This window comes from Benincasa hispida, chromosome 7 (assembly GCF_027475165.1).
Source record: "Benincasa hispida cultivar pf3 chromosome 7, pf3_genome.v1.1, whole genome shotgun sequence".
NCBI classification, from domain to species: Eukaryota; Viridiplantae; Streptophyta; class Magnoliopsida; order Cucurbitales; family Cucurbitaceae; genus Benincasa; species Benincasa hispida.
Window position 1 is genome coordinate 58,214,326 of NC_143484.1, and position 24,235 is coordinate 58,238,560.

General features: G+C 31.7%; 1 pseudogene; it reads right to left on the minus strand.

Moving 5' to 3' along the window:
- The window catches only part of LOC150035286 (uncharacterized), a 51,720-nt pseudogene extending 41,325 nt beyond the window's left edge, over positions 1 to 10,395 (minus strand).
- Between the last annotated feature and the right edge of the window lie 13,840 nt (positions 10,396 to 24,235).

Sequence of the window (24,235 nt, forward strand, 5' to 3'; positions counted from 1 at the left end):
ACCCCGCTGTTCGGTTTTTTCCATCATCTTCTCTCTTCTCCTACGGTTTGGTTTCTTCCCTCATCTTATCTCTTATTTCGTCGTCCCTCTTTCTTCTTCCATTTTCTTTTTGCTACTGTTTTTTTTCCGGATTTTTGTTCTATTTTTCGATTTCTTCCCTCATGTTTTCATATTTATCTTGTCCTTTGTTTACATCTATTTTTTCTTTATACATCCTAATCTGATTTTCATTTCAAATTTGGTAGCTAATTTAATAGATTTTTTGTGTTATATTACACAAATAATTTTTACTATTTCATTTAAAATTGTTTTCAGGTTACCTTTTAGTTTTATAAAAATTTGATATGATGATTTGGTTCATTATTTTTGTTAGATTTCTTTCAAGGACCGATCTATCTTATGTTATATTCTATCTGAGACCCTCACTATTTTATATGAAAATTCATTCTACTGTCATATTTGTCATATTTGTATTTACTCTGACTAAATCACCTAACTATAGTCTACTTTACTTTATTTAAACTTGAGTTGACATTCATTTTAATTAATTTCACTTTTTAATTAATGAGGTTAGATGCACTTAAATACACCCAACTCCCTCCCACAACCACTCTCTTTCTCCCTCTTTTATTTACAGATGACTTCCCCTCTCACACTTTTCATATTTCTCCACCGTCTTCTCTAATATAGTATGTTGGTGTTTTGTTCGTTACTCCTTAGTTCAATTTATTTTATTTTATTTCTAATCTAACTATCATTATTTTGTAGGGCCCAAACTAATTGCACAAATCATTCCTAATTAGTTTGAGGTTTGTTATTTTGACATTCGGAGTATCTCCATTCTTTACTAAAGTTGGGGACTTTTTTTTTTTTATGGAAATATATTATTTATTAATTGTTGGTCACATTTTTTTGGGAATACTAGTTCAAATATTTTTTTATTAATTGTTGGCAACATTATATTTTTTAATCTGATACTTCTCAAATTTTTGGTGAATTATTGGTGAAATAGTACTGTTATATAATTTTTTTTATCTACTAATACGTTCATTTCAATTTATTTTTCTAGCTTCAATAAGAACCTATTCTATACATTTTTGTGTGTTATTATCAAGCTGGTTTCAGGATTAATTTTAGTACGTCTTACTATCGTTTCACAATCAAAATTGAAAATTAACGTTCTTTTTTAAATTATGTAATTGTAATGAAACGATGTTATTAATATTATAACCAATGTATTTTTGAAAAATATAGTTTCTAATCAATGACATAAGAATTAAAAAAAAAACTACACATCAATATGCATACAATCGGTTCACCAAGTTTTGAAAGTATGGGAAAATGCAGATTTTGTTCTATATACATCATTTTAACACATCTTTCGGTGAATATTTGTTGTCCTAGGAACTAGGAGTATGAAAACAATGTTTTTAGAAGTTGATACAAATTGTTCATAAGCCAATCTAGGGGGAAAAAATAAGAAGAATAAGAAAGAGAAAAAATAATAATGAACCCACTAAGCCCTTAAAAAGACTTAACTAAAATACCCTTAATCCTATCCTTAGGGGAAAAAAACCCACTAAACCCTTGAAAACATGTATTTTTAGATTATTATAGGCACATTGGGAAATAACACCATAAAACTAAATTATAACCCAATATGCCCAGTACCAACGCTTGATATCGTTTGCTATTCCTTCTTAATCATGAAACATAATCCGCCAAATACCTTACCCTTTCAAGAACAACTTGTGTATCCCTTTCCCTATAAAGATGGATACTGTTGAGGACCTCTTTTTTGATCATGAGAATTATTTCGCACTCTCAAATACAGTTGTTCATAACACTAACCACATTATTGAACAACTACTGAAGGGTAGAGAGATAACCGGCATATGCTAGGCACTGCATTAGGGAGTTAACCTTCTTTTGCCTCATTTATGAGAGTGACTTGGCATGTCGTGAAAGTACCCGAATGGATAGATGTACCTTTATGATTCTATGTAATATGCTACGGTCGACTGGTTGTTTGGAACCAACAAGATGTGTGGACATCGAAGAGATGGTTGTGATATTCCTACACATTCTTGCACACGATGTCAAGAATCGAATGGTACACAAAAAACTTTTCGAGGTCCGGTGAGACGGTTTCGAGATATTTCAACACATTTCTTAGGGAAGTCTTACAATTTCACACTGTTTTGTTGAGAAAACCAGAACCGATCACAAATACATGCACCGATGGAAGATGGAAATGGTTTCAAGTACAAAAAGTACTCAGTATTTTTTATATATGAATACGTCATAAATATGCATGCAACATAGATTTTTTTAATTCATTCTGATCACTTGAGAGAAACAGAATTGTCTAGGTGCGTTAGACGGTACATACATTAAAGTGAATGTTAGTGTCGTCGATCGACCTCGATATAGGATGAGAAAGGGAGAGGTTGCCACAAACGTTCTTGTGGTGTGTGATCAAAATGGGAAGTTCGTCTTCATTTTGCTAGGGTGGGAAGGGTCTACAGTCAATTTAAGGGTTCTTAGGGATGCGATTTCGCAACGTACGGATCGAAGGTTCCAAACGGTATTATAATAACTGTATACATTATTTAAACATGCGTACATGCCACAACACATGTGGAATGACATTTCGAAACGTGTACAGGATACTATTACCTATGTGATGCTGGATACCTCAATGCTGAAGGATTCTTGGCGTTATACAGAGAGGAACGATACCATCTCTTCGATTGGTGTGGAGCAGGAATCGCACCGAAAACTGCAAGAGAATTTTTCAACATGAAACATTCTTCAGCAAGGAACGTTATCAAGCGAGTGTTTGAATTGCTAAAGGGAAGGTGGGCTATTCTTAGGGGAAAATCATTCTACTAAATACAAATCTAATATCGAACAATAACTACATGTTGCCTTATTCACAACTTGATCACAAGAGAGATGGGAATCGGTGTAATGCTTGACGTGCCCGATGAGGAGAATTCTGCATCAATTGGTCTTGATGGGGATCATATTGGATTTGTTGAATCATCGGAGGAATGAACCAAGTTCAGGGATGACTTGGTGGTCGAATTGTTTACTCAATGGCAGAGAGCCGGATTATTCAATGTTCATTGCTTACTTTTCTTTTACTACTGATATGGAACATTCCAAGTATGTTGTGAAAATTTTTTATGCCAAGACTCTGTGTGAACAAGTTAAATTGAAACATATAATTTCAACAGTTTATCCTTCGTTTGTGCATGTGTTTAATTTATAGCATCTTTTCATTCAACAAACGTATGCATGCAGCATAATGGCAGGTAATGGTAAGAGGTGTAAACACGTATGGTCGAAGGTGGAGGATGCTAAGTTGGTGGAAGCCCTATTATATTTGGTGGAGACTGGTTGGAGGTCCGACAATGGGACGTTTCGACCAGGATACCTATAACACTTGGAGCGAATTCTACATGAGAAAGTGCCCGGGTGCATACTGAATCAGAACACCATTAAGTGCAAGGTGAGGAGTCTGAAGAAACAATACAATGTAGTATCAGAGATGTTAAGTCAATCTTCGGCTGGAACAAGAAGTTCAAATGTGTCCAGGTCGAGAAGAAGATTTTTTATCTTTGGGTTCGGGTAAGATTCTAGAAAAAAAAAATGTACGGGTAAGTGTTATAATATAAATATTAATAATGTGTATGTGTATCAATGCAAAGTCATCCTAATGCGAAAGGGATGTGGAACAAGCCATTCCCACATTACGATGACCTCTCCACTGTATTTGGGAAAGACAAAATAGTAAGACAATCAAGTGAGGACCCATCGTGATGGCAACGAATGCATTCAGAGAGTTTGAAGAACCATGTTAGCCAACCAAGTTTGTTCAGTGGTTGTAACGTAATTAATTGGTTAGTGGGGCCGGGATTCAAAAGAATTGGGCAAATGTGCAAAACCCACCTCATAATGACAAAGGTAACTAAGGGGGTAGAGGCCATTGTGAATACTGTACACCTGCCACCTTTGCCACACACCTGAGGTTCACCAGATAGAATCACCATTAAATCAAGATGGAATAGATGAAAAGCCAGCAGAGAAATCTACAGGTAAAGCGAGTGTACCTGTCGGGTCATCTCGAGGCAGCAAGAGAAAAAGGCCACCATTCCAAGCTGAAATGATCGAATCATGAGATCGACTGTTGAAATGCATAACATACACATGGGTAGACTTGCATCATGGTAGAAGGAGAAGTATGAGCTGGAGTTCGGGCGTTAGAAGGAAGTAGTAAATGCCATATACAACATTGATGGCCTGGATGAGGATGATCAGGTCACCCTTATTGACCTCATTGTCACAGACATTCAGAAGACAGATTGCTTCCTTGCAGTACCAGAATACGCATGGAAGAGGTACTGCCTCCGTCTACTAGGAAGAAACATGTAAACTGACCACTGATATTTGAACCAGTACCTCTGTATTTTATCTATAGTTCTTTTGGATAACAACAAATGGACAATGGACTGTCATGTCGAAAAGAATGATAACTTTTTCATACGTCATGACATGTTTTTATTATGACATGGATATTATAATTATCGAAAAGAACATATATTTTGTGAATTTTTTTGGAAATGGCCACATGTTCAGTCGATTCATATTATTTTTGTGATCTTATGAAAAATGTTACTATACTACATCACATTCTCACCATCATAATCAAATGAAAGGTAATTATCTTATGTACAATTTCAATTCCAAATATACTATCCATATCATATAAAAATAAACTGTATGATATGTGAAATAATAATGTTAAGTTAGCAAGATTTCATATTGATACATATAATATACCAATTCATTAGTAATTGGGATAATTACCTTCAATATATATACATACATCCAATATATATACATATAACAAACAATATACCAATTAATTGAGTAGTAATATGAAATGTATTTTGTTGGTATGTTTTACAGATTGAAGAGAATTAGAATTATTACAGTTTTTGAAAAGAATATGTGAAAAATAATCTATCATGTTCTACAAATAGAGAAATAAATTGAGATTGTCCAGTTTATGTCATAAATGATTTGAGAAAATACGTGTATATTTGAAAATTAATCAACAATAGCAAAACATAAAAATAAAAAATAAAAGAATGAAATAAAAAAACAAACAGAAAAAAATAGAACTAATCTCATTAAAAAAAAAACTGCATTAGATCCCCAACTCAACTCAACCCAACTCTGCACAACAAATACAAACAATAATTACCAACTCAACTCAACTCTGCAAACAAACACAAACAATTTAACTCCCCAAATAATTTAACTCTCCAGATAATAATTACAACTCAACTCAACTCTCTACTTTTATCACGCATCAAATACACCCTTAATGGTTATTATGTGGAGATATTTTTTTGGTTTGTGAAACCAATAGTAAAATTGAACAATTTTTGTCGCGAAGGCAACTGTGAAATATAGTAATGTTTATATTGGTTCATTTTGATAGTAGATACATAAATATCCCAAAAGTATAGATGGAAGGTATCACAAAAATTACAATGCATATTGAATTTGAAAAGGAAAATATATCAACAAAGTGACCTTTTTCTAAAGGTAAAAATGAGAAGAAAATTGTGTTAGCATAAATACTTTAAATCTATATTGAATAAATAAACCCTAGGATCATTCATGCCAAATTGTCAAGAATAATAACATATCGGATTCCATTGAGAAACTAATGATAACTTCAAGATGACCATAGATGACTATGGTCTTCCTCAACCAAAACTTTGAATGCCCTTAATGGGATATCTCTATAGATGGGATTCAAGAAAGACCGAGTACTTATTGTTTTGGTATATTGGGGACCATAGCTCTAAAGTCTCTTTATATACTAGTTCAATTAGGGTTCCCATTAAACCCTAATTAACTAAGAATGGGTTTTACCCATTAAGTCCATACTCAATTAGGAATCTAGAGCCTTAATTAATTAGATCATATAATAAGGCCTAATCTAATAAAATAACCCAATGTGACAAATTATTAATCCATATACATAGCTCATACTATACTTTAATTAAACATATTATTATTTAAATATGTCTAACAATCTCACACTTGGGCGATGTCTGTGTACCTGATATAATTAAATCACATAAACCTTAAGCGCAAATAAATAGGTTATTTCAATAATGGAATTCCCCTTTAGTTCAATCCGGTCCATCTCCTGTATTAGCACGGAATCAAGCGGCTTTCGTCACTACCCTTGTAACTAAACCTTCCTTGATCACAAATTCTAATACATTCAATGACATAGATTAAGTATGGATGGATAGTATGGAAACTACATGCAAAGTGATCTAGATCATGCCTGTTTCCAACTGGTCCAAATTTCTTAATGAGATCATTCTCAAAAACTTTATGCTAAACTATATGCATGATAAACGAGTTCAGATAATAAAACATAAACCATCAACTTTATTCTATATAGAAAATAAACAAAATAAGGTCAAAGAACATCCTCAATAACAAACTCCCACTAAACCATGGAATCAGAAAAGTGACTAATACCCATGTGAGCAACATGCTCATGAAAAACTTTAGGTGATAAACCTTTAGTCAATGGATCTGCCACCATAGAGTTTGTTTCTATGTGTTCTATCAAAATTTGACCATTCTGAACTCACCAGAAACTTCACGTCTATATGCTTTGATTTCGTATTGCTTCTGTTGTTGTTGGAATACATCACTGCCGACTTATTGTCACAAAATAATTTTAGTGGTCTTTCTATGCCAACCACTATCCGCAGACCAGTGACAGAATTTCGCAACCATATTCCATGATTGGATGTCTCATAACATGCCATAAACTCCACAGTCATAGTAGAATAAGCCATAAGTGTTTGTTTAACAATTTTCCAAGATACAACTCCTCCAACCAACATGAAGATATAGTCTGAAGTGGACCGTAAAGTGTCTTGACAACCAGCATAATCAAAATCAGAATACCCAATGATGTCCAAAACTTCTGATCTCCGATAAATGAGCATATAATCTTTTGTTCTATGTAAATACCTCATAATCCGTTTGGCTACTTTCCAATGATCCATCCCTGGGTTACTTAAATATCTGCCTAACACTCCAACTATGAACACAATATCTAGACGCGTACATACTTGAGCATACATTAGACTTCCAATGGCCGATTCATAGGGAACCTTCTGTATCTCCTTAGTCTCGAGTGTGGTCTTGGGGCATTGACCTAAATGAAATTTATCACCTTTAGCGATCGGGGTATCTTCTAGTGCACAATCTTTCATGCCAAATCTACTCAAAATCTTTTCAATGTAGTTCTTTTGTGACAATCTCAAAATTCCTTGAGAACGATCTCGCAGTATTTCAATTCCGAATACAAAAGAAGCATCACCAAGATCCTTCATCTCAAAATTCCTTTGAGAAATCTCTTAGTGTCATGCAATAAACCTACATCATTACTTGCTATGAGTATGTCAAGGACATATAACACTAAGAAGATTGATTTACTCCCACTGAACTTGTGGTATACACAATTTTCCATTATGTTCACCTCAAAACCAAATGAGGTTATCACTTCATGGAATTTGTGATACCATTGACGAGAGGCTTGCTTGAGACCGTAGATGAATTTCTTCAATTTGCACACCATAGACTTTGAATTACTGGACACAAAGTTTTTCGGTTGCACCATATAAATCATCTCATCAATGTTCCCATTGAGAAACACAGTTTTTACATTCATCTGGTGTAGCTCTAAATCAAAGTGAGCAATCAATGCCATGATTACCCTAAAAGAGTCTTTCAATGAAGCCGGAGAGAGTCTCTTTATAATCAATGTCTTCCTTTTGAGTAAAATCCTTTGCAACAAGACGAGCCTTATATCTTTCGATATTACCATATGAATCCCTTTTGGTTTTAAATATCCATTTACAACCTATGAGTTTCACTCCTGATGGCAATTTGACAAGTTCCCAAACATTATTGTCTTTCATGGATTTTATTTCCTCTTTCATAGTACTTATCCACTTTTGAGAGTTAGAACTTTGTAAAGCTTGTTGGAAGTTGATTGGATCATCTTCCATTACACCCACATCATCTTGAAGTTCTTGAAGAAACACAATAAAATCATCTGAAATTGCACTTCTTCTCTCTCTAGTATATCTTCTTAGTGGCACTTCTTAAGGTTGTTGAGTTTGAACTTTAGGTTCAACAACGGGGACTTCAATGTTGCCTTGTTCTATAATTGGTTCGATAATGAAGTCAGGAATTGGAGCCTGAACATCATTTATAACCACTTGAGGAAAAGAAACCAATTCTTCTTCAAAGATAACTTTCCTTATGTTATCTTCCCCCCAAACTCAACATCCTCAAGGAATCTAGCATTTCCTGTCTCATACAATAATCTAAAAGTGGGATCATAAAATTTAAAACCCCGAGAGCGCTTAGAATACCCAACAAAATAGCAGCTAATAGTTCTTGAGTCCAATTTTCTTTCATTAGGCCTATAAGTCCTAGCCTCAGTTGGACAACCCCAGATGTGAAGATCCTAAAACTAGGCTTCTTTCCTATCCACAGCTCATAAGGGGTTTTGGCTACTGCTTTACTAGGTACCCTATTAAGGATATATGCTGCAGTTTTTAATGCCTCACCCTAGAAGGATTCTGGTAGAGAAGAATGACTAATCATACTTCTTACCATATCCTTAAATGTTCTATTATGCCTTTCTGCTACACCATTTATGCTGGGTTTGCCCGACATAGTGTATTGCGGGACGATTCCACATTCCTCTAGGTATTTAGCAAAGGGTCCTGGACATTGTTCACTTAATCCATCATATCTACCGTAATATTCACCACTATGATGAGATTTGACAGCCTTAATTTTCTTTCCAAGTTGAAGTTCAACTTCAGCTTTGAAAGACTTGAAAATGTCCAAAGATTGAGGTTTCTCATGAATTAAATACAGGTACCATATCTTGAATAATCGTCTATGAACGTAATAAAATATTATTGTCCATTTCAAGAGGCCGTAGGGAATGGACCACAAATGTCTATATGTATTAGTTCTAAGACGTCTGAGCATCTGTTGGCACCTAATTTTCTTATGTTTGTTTGTTTTCCCTTAATACATTCCATACAAACGTTGAAGTTGCTTAAATCAAGGGAATCAAGAATTCCATCTGACACAAGTCTCTGAATTCTCTGTTTAGAGATGTGACCTAAACGCTTGTGCCATAACATAGTAGAATTCTCATTTAATTTACGCTTTGTACCACATGAATTAGATAACAGAATCTTGTGAAATGAAGCAAAAGAATCAAGCATATATAGACTATCAATTAAAGAATTGGTACTAATAAGCTTAGAATCTTGAAAAAGACTAACTTTATTATTTTCAAAAGAATAAGAAAAACCAAATTTGTCCAAACTGGAAATAGAAACTAAATTTCGTCTAAATGACGGTACAACAAAAGTCTCATTCAGATTCAAATAACAACCAGTTTTTAAAAGTAATCTAAAATTTCCAATAGCTTCAACTGGGCCTTCTTTGCCATCACTCATATAGATGAATCTTTCAGCATCACTTGGCGGCCAGCTCCACAGGCAACTCTGTATTGATATACTTATGTGAGTAGTAGCACCAGAATCTATCCACCAAGTATCTGTAGGTACAGAAGCTAAATTAACTTCAGAACAAACCAAAGTAAGAAGTTTACCCTTCTTTACACGCCACTTGGTATTCTTGGGACAATCTTTTTTAAGTGACCTTTTTTTTACAGAAAAAACAAAGATTTTCAGTAGTTTATTTCTTTTTTTTTTTTTTTTTTTTTTTCTGCTGAGATGTCCCTTCTGCAGCATCCACAAATTTCCTTTTCTTCATATCACGAGAGCCTATTGCCAAATGAGCACTTTCTGTTCTTTCTCTCATAATCTTATCTTCTTCTTGCACACGTTGTGAGATAAGCTCATTAATACTCCATTTATCCTTTTGAGTATTATAGCTTATCTTAAACTCAGTGAATTGTGTAGGAAGAGAGATAAGTACCAGATGCACGAGTAAATTTTCATTTATCTCGATATCAAGTGTCTTTAATTTACCTACGAGATTGGACATTTCCATAATGTACTCCCTTATGTTTCCATTACCCTTATACTTCATAGAAGTTAAAGAAGTCAAAAGACTACTTGCTTCCCCTTTCTCATTTTTGGTAAAATATTTCTCAATTTGAGCAAGGAACTTATTGGTATTTTCACTTTCTATGATAGAGCCCCGAAAAGACTCTGGAATGGAGTGCCTGATGATCATCAGACACATGCGATTTGACTGTTCCCACTTCTCTATATTAGCCATATTTGGCTGTTCTTCAGTAGAAGTAGGTTTATCGGTTCTTAATGCAAGGTCAAATCCATACACCCGAGAAGTATCTCTAGGCTTTCCTTCCAAATCTTGAAGTTCGATCCATTCAACTTAGGGATTGAACTCAGATTTCCAAATATTTGAGTAAGACCAACTAAAACAATAAACAACAAAACATATGCTCACAACTAAAATATAACAAAATAATTTCACATATGTGGTGGGCCCTTTAACAAGATACATAGCACAACATTGATGTCCAACCTTTGGGTAAAAAAGGCCAACTGTAAATGGTACTCTCAACTAGGGTTGGAATGGGGCCGAGCCGGGGTGGGGGAGGATCCCCCGTCCCCGGCCCCGTGGGAAAAAATTTTCCCCATCCCTGCCCCCATCCCCTCCATTTGAAGGCGGGGATGGGGGCGGGGAATCCCGTATTAGATCCTCGCGGGGATTTCCCATTTTTTTTCTTTTAAATTTTTAAGTTTGGACTTGACTTTTGGGCTTAAATTTAGAATTTATATATCCAATATTGGGCTTACAACACTATAAGTCTATAGTGTACATTATAAACATACATATAAATAAGTTATTTTATATATTATAAATATATATTTATAAAATATTAAAAATATAACTATATAAAATTGGGGTCGGAGTCGGGGTTGAGGCGGGGAAAATCCCCGTCTCTGCCCCATCCCCGGATGGGTCTCGAAAAAATTTCTTGGTTCGACCCCATCCCTGGTCAAACCGGGGATTCCCCGCGGGGACCCGACCTCGTGGAGAATTTTGCCAACCCTACTCTCGACGTAGTAATCAAAGTACTAACAATTAACTCTGTCAAAAAATAGTCTTTCTTTGGGCCGATTACTTTTTACATGAGAAATCCTTATAATTGCACATACTCATTACCACATGTATACCCATAATTTGGCCAAATAATTATCTTCCTTTGGGCCGATAATTACCTGCATAAATTCATGGATATACACATCTTATATTTTAGAATTAAATTAATCTAGATAATAGAGGCTACTTTGTTAATATATTATTTTGACCAACTCAATCTAATATATAAGACACAATAATATAATAATATTATTGTACAAAAATAAACGAGGAAGAACACCAAATAGTCTTTACCAATATTTACTTAATAATTGCATACACATAATACAACTAAAACAACATAAATATGTGAATATCGTCAAATATTATCAATCAAATTTAAATTTAAATTCATTAAAATATCAATCAAATTTAAATTTAAATTTAAATTTACCACAAAATCAATCAAATTTAGATTTAAAAACACAGTATGATTAATCTAATTTAAACTTGAATCATCAATCAAACTCTAGATTCAAATTCACAAACTTTAAGATAAATGTCTACATAAGCATACAACAATTGCTTCCAATTGAAAACCTAAAAAATCAAACTTGGATTGAACACAATAATTAGAATTACTATATAATGACAAAATTGACATAAAATCCATCTAATTCAAATTAATAATTCAAGACAATTAATCAAATTGTTGAAAGATTCAACATTCTGATTTCAATTCAAGAAAAATTCTCAACTACATACCAATTTATCAATCAATTCCTAACTAATTAGGAATCACCGACGGTTAGATTAAATTCTACTAAAAGTTCAAATGGAAAATAAATCCCCTGCCCCCAAATGAATCTTCCAAAATCGAAAGAAACATTCTCCTTTTGGGTAATTTTTAAATTGGGTCTTTAGAATGTGTTCTATCACAAATGTGTTTGCCGTCATGACGTCGAAGACGTCCCTTTGCCGGTGAGACCTACAACCCAAAAACGGTGCTTCCACCAATTGACTATGGGTTATTATTTTTTTTAATACTTTAACAAGAATTGAGTCTAAGATCAATGGTCGATTAAATTAAACTGACAATCTAACATGAAAAATATGTTCTGATACCATTTGTTAGCATAAATACTTTAAATCTATATTGAATAAATAAATCCTAGAATCATTCATGTCAAATTGTCAAGAATAATGGCATACCAGATTCTATTGAAAAACTAATAATAACTTCAAGATATCTCTCCATAGATGGGATTCAAGAAAAACCAAGTACTTATTGTTTTGGTATATTGGGGACCATAGCCCTAAAGGTCTAGTCCAATCTAATAAAATAATCTAATGTCACCCTACTTTAATTAAACATATTATTATTTAAATATGTCTAACAATTTCTTCACTCTCCTCTCTTAATATCCTGCTAGTCATTTTTTACAGAAATAACTAATAATAATAACGAAAACATATCATTTGGTCCTTAAATTTTCAAAAATATTTACATTTGGTCCTTAAAATTTTAAATTGGCTAATTTAGTCATTAAGTTTAAAAAAAAAGGTCATTAACTAATAAATTTATTAAATTTAAACATGATATTGATTAGTTGTGATATGATTGGAAAAAATATATATTTTTTAATCTTTCTCTTCTCTCTTATTTCTCTCTCTTGCTCTCTCTTCTCCCTCACCATCCTCTCTCTTATTGAGTCTGGATTTAGGGGCTGATCCTGGTTCTCGGAGAAACAACAAATAGCTATAAAAAATTTAATAAATTTAATTTTCAAAAATCAAAGAACAAATAATTATCAAAACATCCAGTATCTATTTATGCATATTTAAAAACATCACAAAGTTGAAAATTTCGGGAGACTAAATAAACACAGAAGTCATAATTTAAACAAATAACGTTTAGAAACCCTAAGCAAGGAATTGGGGAAATGGAAAAAGAAAAGAAATATCGATTAAATTGAATCGGCTTCTTCAGAAGAATGCAAAAGCAGATTAATTAAATGCAGATGCAGAAACAGATTCATTCATTTTAGGTATTGATTAATTAATCCATTACCATCACGCTGATTTTTAATTTCTTTTCCTCTTGTTTTGGTTTCCATAACAGGAATTTTGGGGGTGACCTGCAACGCATTCAGTAGTAAAGTAACAGAGAACTTGGCCCTAAACACTCAAAATCCAAACCGAACAATAGAGAAGGAGTAGAGACAGCGAATAGGAGAGAAAAAGAAAAAGAGAGAAAGGAGAGTAAGATTAAAAAAATATTTTTTTCCAACTCATATTACCACATCACCATTTAGTCAATATTATGTTTAAATTTAATAGATTTATTAGTTGAGATACGTTTTAAATCTATTATGGAAAATTGACTAAATGAGCCAACTGAAATTTTTAGGACCAAGCATATATTAATGGACCAAAAGGATATTTTTTTTTCTAATAATAATAATAATAAAAGTCAACTGGGTTTTTGGGCTTTCAAGTGGGAGTTGGATAGACTTCGACTTTGAAGCTCAGATGTCAAGATTATTCGAAAGCCCAGCCTAATATCCAATGGGCTTATACTTTGAGACGGCCCATGGTCCGTAGGCCTTGAACACATGGAACGACAGTCGGAATTTGACAACTCTTTTATTTTGATAAAAGCTCAAAATTCTGTAGGCAACAGTGAAACACGTGCGAAGCACACAGCATCTTTTCGCTCTATAACAGGAAAAATGAATTGGAATTTTGAATTTTCAATAGGATATTTGAAATAGATAGTAAAAATAAGAGAAAAAATCTAAAATTATATTACCTATTTAAAATATTTACAAATATAGAAGTGTTGTCTTCCCTTATATCTTGTTGTACACCTTGTTGTACACTTTTTTTTTAATGTTCTTTTTTTATTTTTTATTTTCTTTTCTTTCTCCGATTTTTGCTTCTTCCTTTTTTTAAAAAAAAAAAAAAAAATCTTTCCTTTATCCACTTTTTGCTTCTTCTTTTTTCTTTAACTGGTTTTTGTTTCTTTTTTTCATAAAAATTATGACGTTGAGTTTCGTACTCAAGACTTAAACGTATCCAATTCATAAGTGACTTATCTCAACAAACCAATCATCAAATTTTATTATTATAACAAAACATTAAATATAAATAGCAAATGAAAACGAATTCAAAATAAACTACTTTTTTTAGTCCAAAAATTTGCATCATTTTTAGAAACATTTCTTAAAAGTTTGAAATAAAAAACGAGAATAGTTATTAAACAAGTTTGTTTCTCAAAAAATGAGAAATGTGAATGATATCAAACAAGCCAATAATTTTTTTTCTTTTTATAGGACTTTAAGAGTATGATGTCCATCAAAAATAAATTTGAAAAAATGACATAGATGGCCCAAAATGAAGATCACAAAATTGAAATATTTGTGTTTTTGTGTACTATATTTGTGAATTGATGATAACAATTATTAGTGATATTAGTGAAAAACTTAGATAGATATCAGTCATACTCATGTATTAGTAATATCAAATTTAGGTACATATCAATGGTGTAAGTCTCTTAGTGATAAAAGTCTATTATTGATAATCATGATAAAACTTTCTCAATAATAGCCACTGATAGCTTTGAGTGTTAGTCTTTCAAAATTGATAGTCACTAATGAAAATCTATCGGTGATAGTCACTAATATTTTCTATCATCGATAGCTTAATCTTTGATGATTTTTTCAACAACTAATATCCACTTATAGAAGCCTATCATCAATAGCCAACTTAGTGAATTTAATTAATAAAAGTTGAATCTCGAACTAAAGTGTAAATGGAAGGCCTAGAAGTTATCACTAATAGTATGTTATCAGTGATAGAAGCTATCAACGATCACATGTTATTTAATGTTAAAAAGGAAATAAAGAAGTTATCTCTGATAGCATGTTATCAATGATAGAAACTATCATCGATAACTACGATATAAGTGATATTAGTGATATTGGTGATAGAAATTAGGTGATATTCATATATGTTGATATTAATAATATAAAAGTCTATTCCATTTGATGAAAGTCTATCAATATTTACTGCTAAAAGTTATCAGTGATAGCTACTAATTGAAGCTATCAGTGATATCTGTATATCAGTTATATGACTTAGGTATATATTAATAAAATGAATGATATTAATGATATTGGTGATATGAGTTAGGTAAATATTAGAGATAGTCACTTATAGACCTCTTACTGATAGACTTCTATCACTTATAGCTTTAAATGTTAATCTTGGAAATATGATAGTTTCCTTTCAAAAGTTGATAACTATTTATAAAAGTCTATTATTGATATCCACTGATAGCCTTAAGTGTTAATATTTGAAGTTTGATTACAATTGATCAAAGTGTATCAATGATAGCCATTGAAAACCGATAGCAAATTGAAAGACAATATTTCAAGTGCTACTATTTTAAAGTTGTATTAATATTTCTCAAATTAAAAGTTATCACTGATAGCAACTATCAATAATAGCAATTGATAGTAACTATTAGCGCCTATCATTGATAGCTACTATTAGTTGCTATCATTGGTATGTGCTAACAGTGAAAGTTTTCCATTTGAGAAAATCAGGCTCCACTTAAGTCTCAAACTCCATTCTTTTAATGAAAAAACTATATATTTAAAAAATTGACACATCTCAACTTTTCATTGGATACATAAGGAGCTGCACAAAAGATGGGTATAACTCGACTGCATTTAAGTTTTTTTCTTTCAATAATAAGAAGCATATTTGTTATATGGTTTTTTAGAGTTACAAAAACGTGTGGGAAAGTTTCTTTAAAAAAAAAAGTGTGGAAAAATATCGTGACATCCATTGCAACTTGAAATCGAAAAAAACAAGATGCATAAATGATAATATTTAATTAATCATTTAGGGGAAAAAAGATCAAATCCATTTTTTATAATTAGCTTATTCCTAAATTTTTAGGAATCTATCGTGAAGTCAGAGACTAAAATTTTCTCATTTCCTTAAAAAAAAAGCATTGTTTAACTGACATGAAATATATATTATCAACTAAAATTAGAAGTTCAATTTTCCTTCCCGTATAATAAAAAAAATAAGAAGTAAAAAATGGTCTCTTTTAAAAAATTTAATAAACTGCCACTAAAATTAAAAAATTTGGAGACAAATCAATAAATATGTCAAAATTTCTTGAATTCCAATAAAAACCATAAAATAACAAAAGAAATTATGAGGTGGAATGATATTTATCAGCTTAAATTTTTATAAAATAAAAACTAAATAGCTAAACAAGAACCGTAACAAACCTTTTTTTGAATTTATGAAAACAAGAAAAATACTTTGGTATATATTTTTTATATTGTTTATATCTTTGTGTATATCATCCAATATTAATTTTCATATTTAGTAGGATAATTTGAAAATAGAAATTTAATAACAAGAAATTGAATGAAAATAAAGTTGTATTATATATTTTACAAATATGTGTTTGGTAGAACATTTAGAATAATAATAATAAAAAAATAATAATTGGGGAGGCTAGCCTATGAATAATCATGTATACTATGAGTATAATTTTTTTTTTTTTTTTTTTTTAAAGGACTTCATTCTCCCGTTTCAAAAAAAGAAGAAACTTCACTCTCCACCACCAAAAAATTTATTAGGTATTTATGCAATAGCTTGGTAGAGTAAAAAATTTTATATAGAGGTATTATATGTACAAGTCTAACAAAAAAAATATCTATAAATGAATGTAAAAAAAAAAATTCATAACTTCATAAATTAACTATGATAAATATCTATAAATGGTCCTGTACGAGTTTTTATGTTTTGAAATAGATCTATGATAATTTCAATATCTAAATATAATTGACAAAAATGACCTATTTGGGCTTTCGATTTTGAAATTTAGACCCTTTTTTAAAAAAAAAAAATTTACCCCACAATTTTACAAACAATGTAAAATTACTATAATGCCCTTCAACATTTCAAAAGTCACAAACCCTCCCAATTTGGCCTTTCCATTTCCCCTTCCATTTCCTCACTCGATTGCTACCATTTTCTACCTCAATTTTGACTACATTTCGGATTTCCTTGTCATTTTCCTTTTCATTTGAAGATTATTTGGGATTTTTCATCTAATCAGGTATGGATTCTCATTTTTTCGCTCAATGTTAGTTTATCTTAGATGCTATAAAATGATCGTTTTAAATCTATGTTAGATCTATGTTGAATGTTATTTTTTCTTCTTAAAACATCATGGTCGACGTTTTTTAAATAATTTGTGGGCCTAAAATTAATTTTTTCCAAAAAAATGGGACCATTTTTTTTTTGGGAAATCGGCCTCTACCCCATTGGGCTTCATACGAGGGTGATCGGGTATGTGACCGGGTGGGACTAATGGTAAGACAAGGGTAAAATGAAATTCTGACTCATTATTGTGTTGTGTTGACTTCTAATTTATCTATTTGATGAAAAATGTAGGTTATAATAGAATTAGAAATGAAGTGTCATCCTAATTATCATTTTTCTGCCGCCCTTTCATGTTGTTCTCATATAGGAAATATTATCCCTAAAACTAAGAAAAAACTAACTCCGACACAATTAATCATGTTTAGACAAACATGTTTTGGTTCTCTTCTTGACACAAACATCATCTTCAATGTAACACTGATTCATTATATTTTTCTTCCAGAGGTAGAGGAACCTAAGAGAGATGTTATTAGTTTTAATCATCTATGGAATAAGGTATCATTAAGCCAAATTGAGTTTAGCCTTATAACAGGACTGAAACATCAAACTAGAACTGTAAGAGGAGAAATTTTTTTTGCTAGACTTAGAGTTAAGTATCTAAATGACAATAAGTATATGAAGACATACAAGTTGACTCTATTTTTCTATACCTTGAGTTCGAAAACGGTTTTGATGCAGTGAAAATTGCATTGTTTTATTTTATTGAGTTTACTATGATGGATAGGGAGAAAAAAAAATAAATGGATTTTAAAAATTTAGCTATCATAGATGATTGAAATAGATTTTGTAAATATGACTGAAGCAAGAAATTTTTTGCAAATACAATTAATCGATTCAAATAAGGATTGAAAGATAAAGTAGAGGCGTATAAGGGTAATGCAGATAGAAAACAACAGATATACAGTCTTTACGGGTATCCCCATACTTTTCAGGTAATTTAGTTAATTTGATTTAATGAATATTCATTGAAGTACACTACTAATACACACTTACGTTTCATTTAGGTATGGGCCTACAAAACTATTTCATCATTATCCGGTCACATTGCAAACAAATTGAATAACAATGCGATACCATGCATTTTGAGATGGTTGTGCTCACATTTTCTCCATATAGAGTGATTAGGGACGAAGCCTTCGGGTCAGATGCAGTATGTTCCTTTTCAAGTTTTTTGAGTTAGAATTTTTTTCATGATTATAGCTACTTAGTTTTTTTATTCATGATCATAATTTTTTTAGGTAAGGATCACATTGCAACTTGTTCCATCTGAGGAAGAGATTCAGTTTATGAATTGTGTTATAGAGCCACTCATCCCTCCACTTGCAATACTGGAACTACCTCTACTCACAAATGATGGCGATGATGCCAGACCTTCGAACACTAAGGAGGTTGATCACAATGATAGTGAACAAAGGCACCATGGGAAGACCAAGAAGAAGCGGAAGAAGTATCGCAAATTGATCAAGTTAATCAAAGGTCTTGATCGTTGCGTGGAAAGTTTGGAACATGACCTAAAGAGCGTTAAGAAATCTTGCGACAATTATCAAAGGTAAGGATATATTATTATGATCCTTGTTGTCTGTTATCTTCATACGTAACTTATCTTATCTAATACTTATGCATGCAAGGAAAAGACATTGATTGCACTAAATGTGGGAACTATGGAGGTACAAGTGATCATGTTGTGACAAATGATGGTGATGGAGAAGGTCATTCTCATGGAGATCTAGGTGTTGTAGATGGTGATATGGTACCTGTGGTTCCAGGTGAAGAGATGAAGGGTCGGGCATTGATGGACAAAAGGACGAGGTATGACCTCGTTGAGAAGTTATCAATCAAAATTATTGATGTAATTCTTATTGTCGTTGTCTTCCTATTTAGTATGTAGGTAAATTTATTGTTGTAATTCTTATTAACAATTGGAATTTTATTTTCGTCTTATTACTATTCTCCAATTTCATTATTTCTTGGAATAGTTGCAAATATAGATATTAGACCCAAAATATTAATAGATATAACATAATGTAAAAAAAAAAGTTACAAATATGGCCAAATTTAAATAGTATATCAGTGATAGACCATATTATTAGTAGGAGTCTATCAGTGATAGACCATATTATTAGTAGGAGTCTATCAGTGATAGACCATATCAGTTTATCAATGATAGAAGTCTACCGTTGATAGACTTGTCTACATTTACAATTTTTTTTAATGATATTATACACTTGGTTATTATTCCTAAAAATGCTGCCAATTGCAATTACCCTTATTTCTTTGATCAAATAACACTATAATTGACATAGAAATGTAGCCATCATCTATAAATTCACAATACTTTATTTATTGTGTAGGTTGATCGAATAACACTATTCTTATTAATAATAGTGTAGCCATTATTTATTGTATAGGTTGTCAATATAAGTTCACAAGATATGAAAAATCTAAATGTAATTGAAGCTCGCGATGGCTGAATGAAGAAAATTTCTTGGAGATTAACTACGTCTTGGAAAGACACAAGGAAGTATGAGAAGAGGCAACAAATGCAACAGAAGTACGATCTCCTCGTTCACATACCTGAAGATTTGAACATTAAATTTCAGAAGTGGATGGACAACGAAGATTTGAACATATGCTTAAATGAATAAAAAAAATAGTTCAATAGTTTGTTAACACTGTCTGGATGGATGAATGACGAGGTATATAATCTTTAATGAAGATTCTCGTGTGTGTATAGGAATCCCCATTTAATTAAACACTCAACGTTGTCATGCAGGTAATAGACACATTATTTATGTTCATAAAAAATAAAATACAAGCCCAACCGAACTTGTTTCGTCAAAAATTTTCCATAGCTAAAATTATAGTAACGATATGTTATATAAATTATTCCATAGGTTCATGCACTCAACATTGTCTAATTTTCTCATTGTTTTAGAACTTCCTAAGACACGATCGTCATACTATTGTTTGAAGTAAAGTGACAAATGTATTGAAGTATGTTAATGGTCAACACACTGACCATGATGTACCTTGGAGCAATATCGATATTGTTTACATGCCTTTCAATCTCTCTGGGATGCACTAGGTGCTTGTTTGTATGGACTTCCACATCAGAGAATTAATTGTGTTCAATTCATTGCTTGGATTACATTCGAATGCAGACTTGGAACGTGAAATGAGTTCAGTGTGCAAAAATTTTCCCAGTTTACTCCTTGGTGGTATGGTAATGGAGCCTAATGATCTTCTAGTGGGTCGATGGACTCTATGCCGAGATGCTTTCGTACCTCAACAACATGAGAGTGGTGACTGTGGTATGTTCACATGTAAATTTTTCGAATATGTTGTAACCGGATCCAAAATGGACACCTTAATACAAGATATAGTGACATGTTTTCGTAGACAATATACCATTCAGATTTGGACAAATAGAGCATTATTTTAGAAGTTTGTAAACTTTTTTATAATTAATGGTTAAAATGATGAATAAAAATTTATAGTTGGCTTAGATTGTTTTTGTAATTAATGGTAAGGATATATCAGAATACACACATTTCCCGGTCGGGTTCAGACAAGTAACACCAACTCCTGGTGGGGTTAATGCAAAAATCATCAAAATTAACACATTACCTGTCGAGCCCATGCAAGTACACGCTAATTCTCTGCCGGGTTCATGCAAAAAACCATAAAAGTATACTAATTCCCAGTTGGGCCCATGCAAGTAGGTGCCAATTCCCAGTCGGGCTAATGCAAAAAATCATCAAAGTATACTAATTCCCCGTTGGTCCATGCAAATAGGCACTAATTCCCGGTCGGGCTCATGCAAAAAATCATCAAAGTATACTAATTCCCAGTCAGGCCTATGCAAGTAGGTGTTAATTTTCGGCCGAGCTAATGCAAAATATAATACAAAAATCATCCAAATCTACAAAGAAACAAAAAATTTCATTCCAAACGCCACCGAAACAAATCCAACCTTGAGGCATTTTCCTAAAATTTATAACAAAAATGTATTGATGTAGTCAAAGAAAAAGTAAAATTAAAAAATAGAAACTAAAAAAAAAAAAATTGGGTCGATCGTCCACCTGATAGGGTACAACACCGGGCAAGAAAACAGTGTACATATTTTCCATGTGCACCCAATCGGGATAAGATAAACTCTACCGAGCCCTGAACGAGTCCCAACCCGGTTCCTATCCCATACCCGATGAAGCCCGATCTAGTGATTTCAATCAATTTCCTTCATCCTTGTTGAAGCCCGATCGGGTATCAAACTTATTTCAACAATTATTTTATACCTGTTGAAGTTTGGCCAGGTTATTTGACTCATTTTATTTCTACCTGGTGAAGCTCGGACGGATATCTTAAAAACAAATTACTATTTTTTCTTTTTTTTTCTTTTTTTTATAACTATCAAATGCAGGGCATTATAAAAAATAATAAATAATAATAATAATAAAAAATCAACCAAGCAAGCGTAAATACAAGCAAATGAATTCTAACATGGAAAATCAAGCTCCAAAAATATCATTTATTTTTGTGATTTTTCCTAAAAATTATCGAACTATGAAATACATACCTTCTTATGTACAAAATTACAACTTCGTGAAATACAAGTTTTGGACTTGACGAAAGACTTTTCAATCTGGAGATAATTTCGTGAAGAGAACTTTTTATGGGGTTGAAAACAAATCAATTTTGGTGGATAATTTTTTGTGTTGGAATGTGAATAATTTTTTGTCAATTAATTTTTGATGAATTAATTTTTTGTGAATAATTTTTTGTAGTGGAGAATTTTTTGTGAATTAATTTTGTAGGTTGGTTGTTGAAATTGAAAGTGAGAATTTAATAAGGAGTATAAGAGTAATCGTACAACCAAAATTTCCCATGCTTATATCATTTTCATCATTAAGGGATAAAAAAATTTTTTTAAAAAAAATAGGTCAAAATACAAAATCAAACTCCCAAAAGGTCATTTTTGTCAATTTTCCAATATCTAACTTATCAAATAAATTCTTTTCAATATAGACTATAAGAGAATTCATCCATTATCTCTTGTTCAATTACGCACGCGAGTCTTCCCAATATGTATAGCAGAAAATGTTCTTTCTACTGTGGCAACAAGTAAAATCAACTTAAGGTAAATAGATGAATAGACTTTGTCTTTATTCTAGGACCTTTTTTACTACAAGATCACATATGTTTTTTAGCTCAACAAACTCAATATTTTGAATGGATATTAATAATATAATTTTGAAGTTGATCTTCAAGCATAGAGAGTTCAACCGTTGAAAAGTCTCTTGGGTAAAATTGAGCAAATTGACTAAGCTTCTTTCTATCAAAAGAAACAAATAAATGACTCGGATTTAGACATGCACACAGAGAAACAATTCAGTATTTGTTCCAGTAAAATGATTATTCAACTCTGGAAATTGCATATAAATGACAACACAGAAAAATTGCAACATGATAATGATGTAAATTTGTAATTGGTGGAGAGTTTCGCCTTTATCGTTCTCGAATTAAAATAGGTCATCCATTTTAAGGACTTCAATATTATGACTATGATAAAAATAAGAAATCATACTCAACAACGAATCCCAATCAGACTCTCTTATTTTTGTGGCCTTTCATTACAAATTTTGACTAAATTCATTGCATTTAGAATATCTAGATCTTTTCTTTGTAATGTTTAGGACAAGTCATTTGTGATTCTCAAGATAATTTTCATAAAATATATATGAAAAATAAAGCTAAAAGATGAGATCGAACTTATTAGAATATTTGCTCCATATTTTTGTTCTGAATTCAATCCACCTTGCACAATTGTCTCAAGTATATCAATTACTGAAGAGAACATTGTAATCAAACTCGTTGTAGTATATCCAAACGAATGACAACAAATAATCCTCTAGCTTAAACTCTAAAATTAATTTAAAAAACCTATACCGTAAATGTAAAAAAAATATAAAAACAAACAAAAATATATAGATCGTCATGTGAATATAAAAATTATGTACAAAAAATAAATAATACCTTTTTAATAGAATATTCTTAAGAGTTGAGGTTGAAAAGTGAATTTTAGAAAGGAAAAAAAAAATCTGAATTGTCTTTGTTGCAATAAAAAAAATATATTGTTTTATTATTTATTTATTAAAAAAAGACATATTATATTTTAAAGAGCACATTGTTTGACTTACTTTTCTTTATTAAAAATTACATTAATTTGGTTTTAAAAGTCCATTAGAGATGAAAAATCTGGATAAAAAGTCATAGAAAATCCAAAATAAAATATTTGTAAGTTGGAAGGACTCAAACCTATGTGCCTTTCCAAACAAGCTAAACCACACGTCAATAGGCCAATACTAGTTTTATTTTATAAGTTTGAACTTTTTATATATTAATACATACTACTTTATAATTTATATTAAAAACATAAAAGGCGGATAAATTGAGGAGAGGGGTTACATGCCCCCTTGACCCTATGTGGCTCCACTCTTGTGCAATAGCACCTATAAAATGGACATTTTGCCTATATAAAAAAAATGAAATAACTAAATATATAGTAGTAATTACACTCATTTGAAAAAATAGCAAACGATGAGATCCTTTTGAATTATAGCAAAACACATGAATGTCACGTGAGTCCAATTTTTTAAAATCCAAAAACGCCCTCATCGTTCCTTTTACTTACAGTGTAATTAATTCGACATATTTGTTCATGAGTTTATAATTAATTATTCGACTATATATCCAT